Source organism: Pavona decussata, unplaced genomic scaffold (assembly GCF_977016875.1).
Source record: "Pavona decussata unplaced genomic scaffold, jaPavDecu1.1 SCAFFOLD_76, whole genome shotgun sequence".
NCBI lineage: Eukaryota > Metazoa > Cnidaria > Anthozoa > Scleractinia > Agariciidae > Pavona > Pavona decussata.
This window is the reverse complement of record NW_028145494.1, coordinates 1003679-1013914: the sequence shown is the minus strand read 5'-3', so window position 1 is coordinate 1013914 and position 10236 is coordinate 1003679. Positions and strand designations below refer to the sequence as shown.

Sequence of the window (10236 nt, the reverse complement as noted above, 5' to 3'; positions counted from 1 at the left end):
CAACGTGACTCCTATGCGCGCGAAAGCAGAGAGTTGTCGCCATTTAATTGGCTAATACACCCAGAATTGACAGCTCTATTGTCTTTTTCGAGCTCTCATTGGCTTTTTAGGGGGCTGACGCAATTGCGTTTTCCTGCCGCACCCTCTATTGTGGAAATATTTCGCTCGGTTGGCAGTTCTTAGGTGGACAAAGATTGAATTGTTGTGAGAAATTGTCGCTTTTAACCCGATTTCTTTTCTCCCACCAGCCACAAAAAGCATCGAGATAATAATCCTCGAGGAGGTGAACCGGTTGGAGCCAAAATTTGAGCTTGCTATGCCGGGATAAACGTTTGAATTCGCTCGGATTGAAATCCGAGATGAAACGGTAAGGTTGTATTGTTCGTCACTTCTTGTTTGGTTGTCATATCTTTTGTGAACAGATTTTCAGTTTCTTGTGTCGATGTTTGTCATGACACTATATTGAAAATGTCAGGACAGAATTTGTTATTGGTTTTGTGGTGAAAATCAACTGCTGAACTCGGTGGAAAGCGACCACGACGAAAGCGAAGGATTCCTTCTTGATTGTTCAAAACATGCATGTCTAGTTTAGCATATTAATGAGCTGCTGTTGGCTTAACGAGGGAACCTTTTATTGCGGCCTTCAAAAGCGAATGCGCATAGCTCCCAACTTGTTTGTTTACGAGTTTGCAGCGCCTCTTTCCGGCCATGTTTTTGCTTGGTGTCGATCTGTTTCCTTTCACTTCGTACTTTGTGACATCTTTATATTAATACGATTGCTTTCACTTTCGTCGCACGATGTTTGTTGTCTTAGTTTATGGGCCACCATTCAAAAGTCCTCAACTACAAAAACTTTAAGCTTTATAAACCTTCAACACAAAGCGAGCCCCTGCTTAAATTGACGGTATTGGTATTGTCTGTTGCAAAGCAAGTTATTAATTTTGACATTGCCTTTAATATATATATAGCTTTGCTTTTATTGATTTACAGTGGCTCAATTTTTCTTTCACTGAAATAAAGTCATCGTTCCTTTCATGTTCGAGACTAGATGTCTGTAATTAAAATATCGTTAAAACACTATCCCCCATGGTTGGTTTCGTTTTCGTTTTGTCTGGATATTTGTTGCCGAGTCATCCCAAAGCTCCTTGAGTTGGTCACTTACACAGTGCGTGGTAATCACATGTCTGACAGCTGAGTCAACCTTTGACTCCTGAAAGCGAAAACAAAATTAATTTTGTTTTTGGAAAAATCTGGAAAGAAAAAACGTCTTGCTGAAGGGCTTTCATTTGAATGGATGTCAGTCAGAGACTCTTGAAACCACATTATACAGTGAACACTACCGTATCAAAGGACTTGTCAATAACTGTTATTTGAATGATCACACTTCAGGATTTCATCCGTAGACTCCAAATGTAGAACCACCTTGTACAAATAAGGTAACGGTACCGCAGAAAAATATTCATCCACAGACTCAAAAGTTAGAACAACCATGTCCGCCACAGTATAATAAACCGTACCGCCGAGATATACTGCCTGTTTGCTCTCATTTCAGTGGTCACAGTTTGAGATTTTACCCACAGCTCAAAAAGTTGGACCCATGCTGTAACATACAACAAACAGCACCTCTACCGTAAAGAACTGCGTAATAGCCGTGAATGGTCATACTTCAGGATTTCACTCTTGCTCAAAAATTAGATCCACCCTGTACAATACAACAAATGTACTGCAAGAAAGTGCTGGACAATTGCCATCACTTCAGTGATTTAATTCACAGCCTCGGAAAACTTGGCGCCACATCGACTTGTTCAAAGTAGGAGTGTAAAAGCGTTAAAACACAGTTTGTGAAATGAAAACTTTGTGAAAGCGGTTGCGTGGTGTTAACAGTAATTAAGGTTTAGTGCTTACTCAGGCGGGGGAAATCGTGACATTTCCGTCTTACTCCGATTGAGGGCTTATTAAATGTTGAAGCATTTCCTCTTGAAATTTAATAGTAGGCACGAAGTTCCTGTTCCAAGAGCAAAGAAAACCGGTTTTTCTGGTCTTTCCATGGGGATTTGCAAAGGCAGATTACCTTTTTTTGTGTCCAATATGTTTAGTTGATATTTTTCTTGTAAGTTGTGGTTAATTTTGAATGGATCTTTTTTTTCTCCAAAGGGGATTAAGTTTGTTATCATCAGTCCTAAGGGTGACGTTAGGTTGTGCGGTATGGATATGTCTGTTATGCATTGATGTTTACTATTTTCAATTTGGAGGAGTCGTTGTGAAGTTTATGTTCGCGTTCACTACCATGGTGGATTTTTGTCATCGGTGATAAAAGCTTCGTTCGTTTCTGCGAATTTTAATGAAATCTAATCTGCCCTTTCATGTTGAAGTCGTTGTTAACAAAGCAATACATCCTTTGCAGTTTCAGTGTGTCTTGTTATTAGTGGAATTGTGGCGCCAAGGGTTAATTGAAGGCGGTGACTAAGAATTGTTGAATAGTTTTTCAAACCCATTTCATTAAAGGCCAAGACAGAATAAATCTCACTTTGAGTTGATTCTTTACTCTTGTTAACTGCCATGACTTCTCGTCAGTTTTTATAAGTTTAAACATTTCCTGCCAAAGCGTTAGAGAAATCAGTTTTACCGCTAATACCTTTATCTCGAAGGTCATCCTTGAGCGATTTCGTCTGTTTAATTAATTTAAAGAAAATCGTTCGTTGGCAACCCCTCGTTGAGAGCAGTTTCCCTGGAATTAGTGCGTTGAAAACGATCGCCTTGTTGAAACCATTACTGTGTAATAGTAAATTGTACAACAGATGCACCCTTTTATTTAAGTCAACCTTATTGCGCCATTTGGGCTTAGCATGTACCAGAGGGCTTCTGAGTAGATTGTGTGTTTTGCTTGATATTTAGTAATTCTTTGAAGACAACCATTGACCCAAAGTTTGGTTTCCCTATTGTGGTTTTAGGTATACTAAACGTTTTCAAACTTTCTTATCATGACCGAGATATGGCACTCAGCAGGTGTTACTCGTGTTAGGTATTGAATACAGCCAAGGGATAAATTGGTTTGTGCAAAAAGGCGTTTCGCTATAAAAGGAATGGAACCTCTGTTTTACACCTTCGGAGTGTGGAAAAGAGACTAAAACGTTCATCAGCGAAGCAGTGTTGTGGCTCGAATGCCCTGTCCATCAAATATGCTCCAAGGCCTCCTGATGCACCTTGCCAATATGGAGTTTGTATTTAAAAAACCTCAAGAATTTCTAAGAACACGTCGAAATTGTTACGCTATCGTCATAACTCTCGTCAAAAATTAAAATGTATTGTTTTTTCTAAGAACGTCACATTTATTGTATATTTTTAATTTTATTCTTATATCACTAGGGACGCCTGAAGAAGGTTGCAGCTGCGACCGAAACGTCCTGTTATAGTTTTTAAAGCCAATGTCAACATTTCGATTTCTAACCATGCCTTGCTACAAACCAAATTTAAGCCTTTCAATGTTTCAGCGAACTGTTTTATAAAAAAATGAACGATTTTCTCATTTAATACTGGTCTCAAAAAGGAACCATGTCATTTGTCAGCTGTTTATGCGTTGTAGGTTTTGTAACTTTGTTCAGAATGGCCACTTTTTCCGAACGACTGACGAAAAGTTGTACATCAGCGGTTTGACATGCAAACGAGGCTCCGTGTATGCTATTGACCTTTTCGCCTCGTTTGCATGCCTTTTTATGCAAAAGAAAATTTAATATGTCGGCCCAACCGTGACAACAGTTTGAAAAAAGTCCGTATTACTTGCTAGGCACTAGATTAGTGGGCAGCTTGTCGTCGATTGTTATTCCGACGATGTACAGCAAATGTTTTACAAAGTGAATCTTTGGTTTCCCAGTTACATATTTAATTTGCTTGCTTGCATCCCACAAAAGATGAGGGTCTGTAATATGAAAATTTTACTTTTTTGTTTATATATTTATTGTATTTTTTGTTTGTTTCTACGTTTGTCTTGGTTAGTTTGAGATCAGTTTCACCGCCTTACCAAACTCGAAGAATGTACATTTTGCTACCTCTTTCCCCTATGGAGTCAAACCTAGTGTCAATTAGGGAGCTCACAACTTTGGAGCCTGTGTGACCACTAAAAACACTTGGTAGTTTCATTTTCATACTGTTGGTTTTTCAGTTCTTCCCCTTGCAGTTAAAATTTCAATTTATTTTTCTGAAATATTTGGAGATGAATTGCTTTATTATGTGGGCAACATACAAACGTTTTCCTGAACAATTACGCTTCCGAGACGCATTTACGAATAAATGCGCCGAACGTCATCTGACAAACGAACAAATGAGACGATGGTGGGAAAAGCAGTACGTTCAGGAAATGGCGAAAACTTGAATACTCCAAGGAAGACAAAGCACGGGAACCAGTCGATTGTCATAGTCGGTCTATTATCTTTTATCTTTTGTACGGATCATCCGAGATTAACGGTTAAGTTTTAGAATCTAGGGCATAGATGGTAAGAAGGATAAACTCGTCTGCGTTGGAGTACCACGACCTTTGTTTGTAATGTCTTCAAAATAGTTTCTTGTTTCGATTTCTGGTCCCAGTTAACACGGAAAATTAAATGAGATTAGCGATTACCTTCGATGTGACTCGGTATTCTTAGATCTGTTTCTGGTCTTCCTTGAAAAATATTTACTCGATGCTGTGAATAAATCATGTCTCGGCGGATAGATTTATCCATCCGCACGGCATTATATCGTCAAATAGTTTGTTTCTACTGTATAGGGATTTTCCGCGGGATTCAGTTCACCACGTTTCTTGTGCTCACTCGAATCGAGCACTTTCACATTTCTGCTAGTTGAAGAGGGTGTGACCTGTAAGTTCATCAGTGTATGACTTTTGCCAGTAGCTTTTACCATAACCTTATCTCGTTCCAAGCGTTTCTCCTCATTGTTGATTAAAACAGAATTGACTTTTCCAGAACTACCTGATTTAAAATTAACTAAGCACGTCCTGTTTTCAATTTTCAGTTGTAGTTATCAAAGGTAACAGTGTTAGTTAAAGGAAATTTAAATTTAAAATAATAAATCAACTTACGAGTTAGTTGACAATCTTTCGAGTTTCAAACTCGGCCACATGTTGTTTGGTCACAAATTTTGTTATTGTAGTTTGCCTGAGTAGGGAAGCCGCAACAAGTAGCGTGTTATACTCGCTTAGAGCCACCATCCCAAGGATCTATATTACGCACTGACCAATTCGTCTCCTTTTTTGACGCTTCGAATGATAAGTATGGCGATAGTCTCTCACAGTTAAAACTGCCAGACCTAAGCATTTCACCAAGACGCCAAGTTGTTACCACATTACCTGTATATCCCAAGCAGTGAGAGTTAAAATAATAAAAGACTGACTTACATTTTCTTCCTTCCAGTTCTTGCGAACAAAATACCAACAGTTTCAAGAGCTGAGTCGCACTATGGAAGACAAGCCCCAAACGGCAACTTGCGGCAGATAAAGGTGGATCTCCTCTACACTCTGTCAACGTCCTGCCTGCTTCTTAGAGACGTCAATCATCTTAATAAAGCTTCGCTATGCCCCTTAATGCGGATAGCGTATTGTCTCCGTGGGATGATTACCTGTGTTGTTAGCTATCAGTCGAGCTGACTGAAGATTCCTGTTCGGAATCGCTGGCAGAAAAGTCAGTTGTATCGAGGTTTTCATGCCACTTCATGTACGATAAATGAGGTGAAATTTTATTACTTTCCATTTTTTAAGGTTTTGCGTCTAAATTAAGAAAAAAGAGAAAACATATACCCCGGTAAGATGGCCGCCTGTTGTGAAGATAAATAATGGGTCGTTAAGTGTTATCGTTGACGTCCAAAGCTTTTGGTGCAAGTGACGTCTTTGTATTGCTTAAAATGTTATGTGCGCCGTGAATAAAATAAGGCGCTTATATCTATCATATTTTTTTGCTACTTGTTATGTCTGATGGTCCTGTATCTATCTGAAACACATCTTTACTGTGCGACCAGTGTTTTCGTGAGTTTCTGTTCGATTTCTTGTATACTTACGCTGGCGGTTGTATCTTCTCTTGTTTTTCTTTTGTCTCTGTTATTAATATTAATGGATAATCTTCTCAAACGTGAGTTGGGATCGAGAAAACTTAATGTTCACTTCTGCTTTGTTTTTTTTTCAAAACATGCTAAAAGTTGTTAACTACAGCCTTGCGGTTTCGCAATTTGAAAGTTTATGATCGCATTTTAATTACGGACATTATGAAAAGCCGCATTAATTGAAGTCTTTGTAATAAAGGTAAGACTATTGTCTATTTTGTGCTGAACGGTTTTCCCCTTCAATGAAACGACAATTTGTTTGAGGACAATCGATAGAAATAGCGTCGGCAATTTGAAAACTGCTTATCTCGTTAACTTTGGAAATTTAGGGCTGGGGGAAAACACTAAGCGTTAATTGTGAAAATAACAAACGACAAGAATAACGAGGATCTGTTCTTAAAGCGTTAAAGTTGCTAGTTTTCTCGTTTCCTTTATAATATAAAGGCCTTAATTTGATATTTTCCAACATAAAACATCTGCTACATACGAGCTTCGTTGCTATTCTTTACTTATCACCTGTTAGCAGCCTTCTCGCATAAACAGCTGTCACTCTGTCATTTTACCTTTTAAGGAGTCTGTGCGTCATTGCGTTGAATTATGTCAGATTGGTTGGCGCCTTATCTGTTGATTTGTTATTGCGCACAATCAAACGTAATATGTTCTATTTGACAGATCTTTGCCCCCAAATTGCTTTTTAACAGTTATGACGTAGGTCCTCCTCCAGCTCCAAGATGTTTGCACCTGTTCGTGGCATAACGGCACTTGTGAAGTTTTAGTGCACTCGCGGTGAATCGCAAGCAAAATACCACGTTATATAAATCCATTAACTAACTAGTTCGGAGCAACAACGATTCTTGCCGCTGGCGTTTGGCAATTAACGCGAAAAAAAATGAGATTTCATTTGTTCCGAACAGATGCAGTATAATGACCGCTAAAATCATTGACTTACATGAATAGCCAATATTCTATATGATTTTGTATGATAATTTGTTCGCATTGTGTTGTAAACTCGATCATACCGTAAATCCCTAATTCAGAATGGAAACTTGCTGTGAGTGTTCCCTTTAGTTTTACTATAAGCTGCCAAATTTTTATTGCATGGCATCATTAAACTCCCGAAACATTTTCGGTTAAACATGTTTTGCGCTAACTCCTGTGGCAAAAAAAAATTTGCGCAGAAAACGCTGATGAAGGTACAGACTTTTTCGGGGGAGCGGGGGTGGGTTAAGCGATGTTGCTAATGCGGTAAGTGTAAAACACGGACCGGGCATAAAACGCGCACTGAGATATGAAAAGTCAACTGGGTATAAAATAACGAGGATCGACACAAAAAAATCTTTCTCGGCAAAACACCTGATCAGCAGAAAAATCACTTTCCAGCGGATAAAATGTGCTTCAATTAATACATTTTGTTAACACTGCCCAAATATGGTCATGGTGTACTCAATATTCGTCGCCCGTACACAACAGATATCCTGCGATGTACGTAATTTCGTGTGTCAGGGAGAAAAATGGCAAAATAAAGATCGTCTCCAGCTTTACTGCAAATAGAACTGTGCTTTGTTATCAATGTGTTGAATAAAAAAAAAAAACAATTATTCTGCTCAATCTTGCGGAATATCCCCAGATTTTAGCCAACTCGGCCGTTGAATCGGGCGATTTCGCAGGATGATATTTTATTATCTGCTGGATAGCAACTTATCCGCTGGATAAAAATTATCCGCTCTTTGAATAACTGGCGCCTGGATTTTCAATGCGTAAGGTCGCGCTGAAGATTGTCCGCCATTTTATTTTCTCAGCGTTCGGCCTCTTCGCATTTGAAGTCATTTAAAGCAGTATTTAATATCTTCATTCAAACAATTTTTAACCTCTAACACCCTGCTTAACAGGTTTTTTTATTAGCAAACGTCTTTATTGCAAAAATTAAGTCATAATTCAAAAGCAACGTGGTTTTGGGTATTACGATATGTGGATTTGTGGAGTGGTACATGTCGCTGATGTACAGTCCATAGGCTGTTCCTACAAGCTAGAGCCCAGTTCTTCGAAAGCCGATTAACGCTAATCCCCGTTTACAAGTTAACCGGGGTTTTCATCTCGCTCGTTAAAAATGTTTTTAAAAGCTCAGGGTAAAGAAAAGTCTAAAACAAAACTGAAGGGCGAAAATCTTTTGGAAAATTGCTTATTGGTTAGTAATTAAACTCGAATCAGTCAATCAATCAATCCATTCCTTCAGCTCCGTTGTCACAGTTCATCGCCAGGTTGTTTTGGGACGACCTTTTTTGCGTTTGCCAGGTGGAGTCCATCTCAGAGCTGTCTTGGGTATACGGTTCTGGTCCATTCCGAAGGCATGCCAAGCCATCGTAAGCTTGGGAGATGTCCAGCACCACACTCTGACTCTTGGTCTTTCTGTACAGTTTTTGAGACTATACCGTGTCCAGAGTGCAGGGTGACTGATCCATCGCTGTTCACTCGGTGCCCAGAACCTGTCCTTCGGCATTCACTAATCCCCAGAATGTCCAACCTATACTTCAACTCACTAATGACCTGCGTTGTTTTTCATGTCATAGTGCGGACATTCCACGTTCCTACGCGGATCTTACTTTTGGGCCCGAGCAGACTATCATCGTACCTCTGACTTCCTGTTGGAGGCTTTCATCATAAGTAGTCATACTGCCAATCGAATAGCTTACGTCCACTACAGGGTCCGTGGTACTGGTATTCGTCGTTGTTTCCGTAACTTGATGGACGTTTAACGGGGGTGGAGTCGTTGGCACCACGCCCAACCCCCAACCTAGAGGACCAGGTACTGAATTTTGTCTGGCCTCTAACCTGAAACCTTTTTTTTTTTCTTGGTTGGAGCTACCAGGGGCAAAGGCCACGCTGGTATAGCTCACAGGGGTCAAAGAGGCACACAAGCCTCCCCACCACGGCAAGGTAACAGCACAAGGGGAGGAGTTGTAGTGGTTGGTGACAGTGAATTGACTGGAGTAGAGAGCTGCAATTTATGGATGCGATAGCTCGGTTGCGTGCAATGGGTTGGTTACAGTGAATTGGTTCTAGTAGTCAGTTGGAGTGGATTTGTTGCATTTGTGGGTTAGATTGTATTGGATGAATTAAAAGATTGCAGCATTTTGCTGCACTGGATTGGTTGCGGTGGTTGGTGGCAGTGAACTGGTCACAGGTAATAAGTTGGGGTAGTCAATTACAGTGGCTGATTCCCAGCGGAATCCACTTCCATAAGACTAACAGACATGTCAGTGCCCCAGGACCGGCGAGATGCAGTAATCGCTTCCTGATATACCAGCTAAAATAGTAAACCCCGACTGTTTTAACAACAGCCAACAGCTATAGTGATCTAAATGAAGGCCAACAGAGGTAGAGACCACACATACGATTCCGCTTCTATTTCTTTTCCATTCGTAAATGAGATTTGCAACGTAACAACAACAATATATTTATACCAAAAAAAAGGAATTACAATCAATCAATTTTGATTTGAACAAGAAAGTTGGTAGCAGGGCACCCAAAATAACTATGACATTTTTATACGGCCGAAAGCAACGCAAACGAAAAAATCTGACAAATTAACATTCAAAACTGAAAATCAAGGGAAAATAAAAATGAAATGTACGTTCAAATAAAAATACAAATTGACGCCTAAAATGAACCACATACTAATAAAGCAGATAAAAATACAAGGTGCCTATACTAACGAAACATTTTTGTACAGGGTGTTCGTGGACTGAGGAAAAACTCCCAGAGCGTTATTGTGGTATTTGCGCAAACGGAGGCCCCATTGATAACATTTTTGCGCTTAGATAGTTTCCCGATGAATGTAAGAAACAGACCATAGGTCTATACGATGCGTTAGTTGATCTCATCAAGGCTGGCAGTCGTGATGGGCTCAGCAGGGGGCGGGGAGGGGGAGGGTGCTGTCAAGACTTGGTTATCCTTATTGTACGTTCTTCGTGATCTTGAGTCAGTATGATTGGCAGTATCTTCACCCTTTATATTGCCGACCCAAAGCAAGGTTCTTCTTCTTTTCTTTTCTTCCCTTATACCCGAAACGTCTGCGATTTTTTTAACCATTACTGACACCTTGTGATATTCTTTTAATATCAGTCCTACTAGATATACATTTTAAAGTGT

At 39.7% G+C, this 10236-nt stretch overlaps 1 long non-coding RNA gene across 1 annotated transcript; it reads left to right on the top strand.

Annotated features, from left to right (window-relative positions):
• The first annotated feature begins 161 nt into the window (after positions 1 to 161).
• LOC146476523 (uncharacterized) lies at positions 162 to 5938 on the top strand. The gene is made up of 2 exons (XR_014865594.1): positions 162 to 367; positions 5406 to 5938. It is a non-coding gene; the product is annotated as an uncharacterized LOC146476523 (long non-coding RNA).
• Positions 5939 to 10236: the final 4298 nt, after the last annotated feature.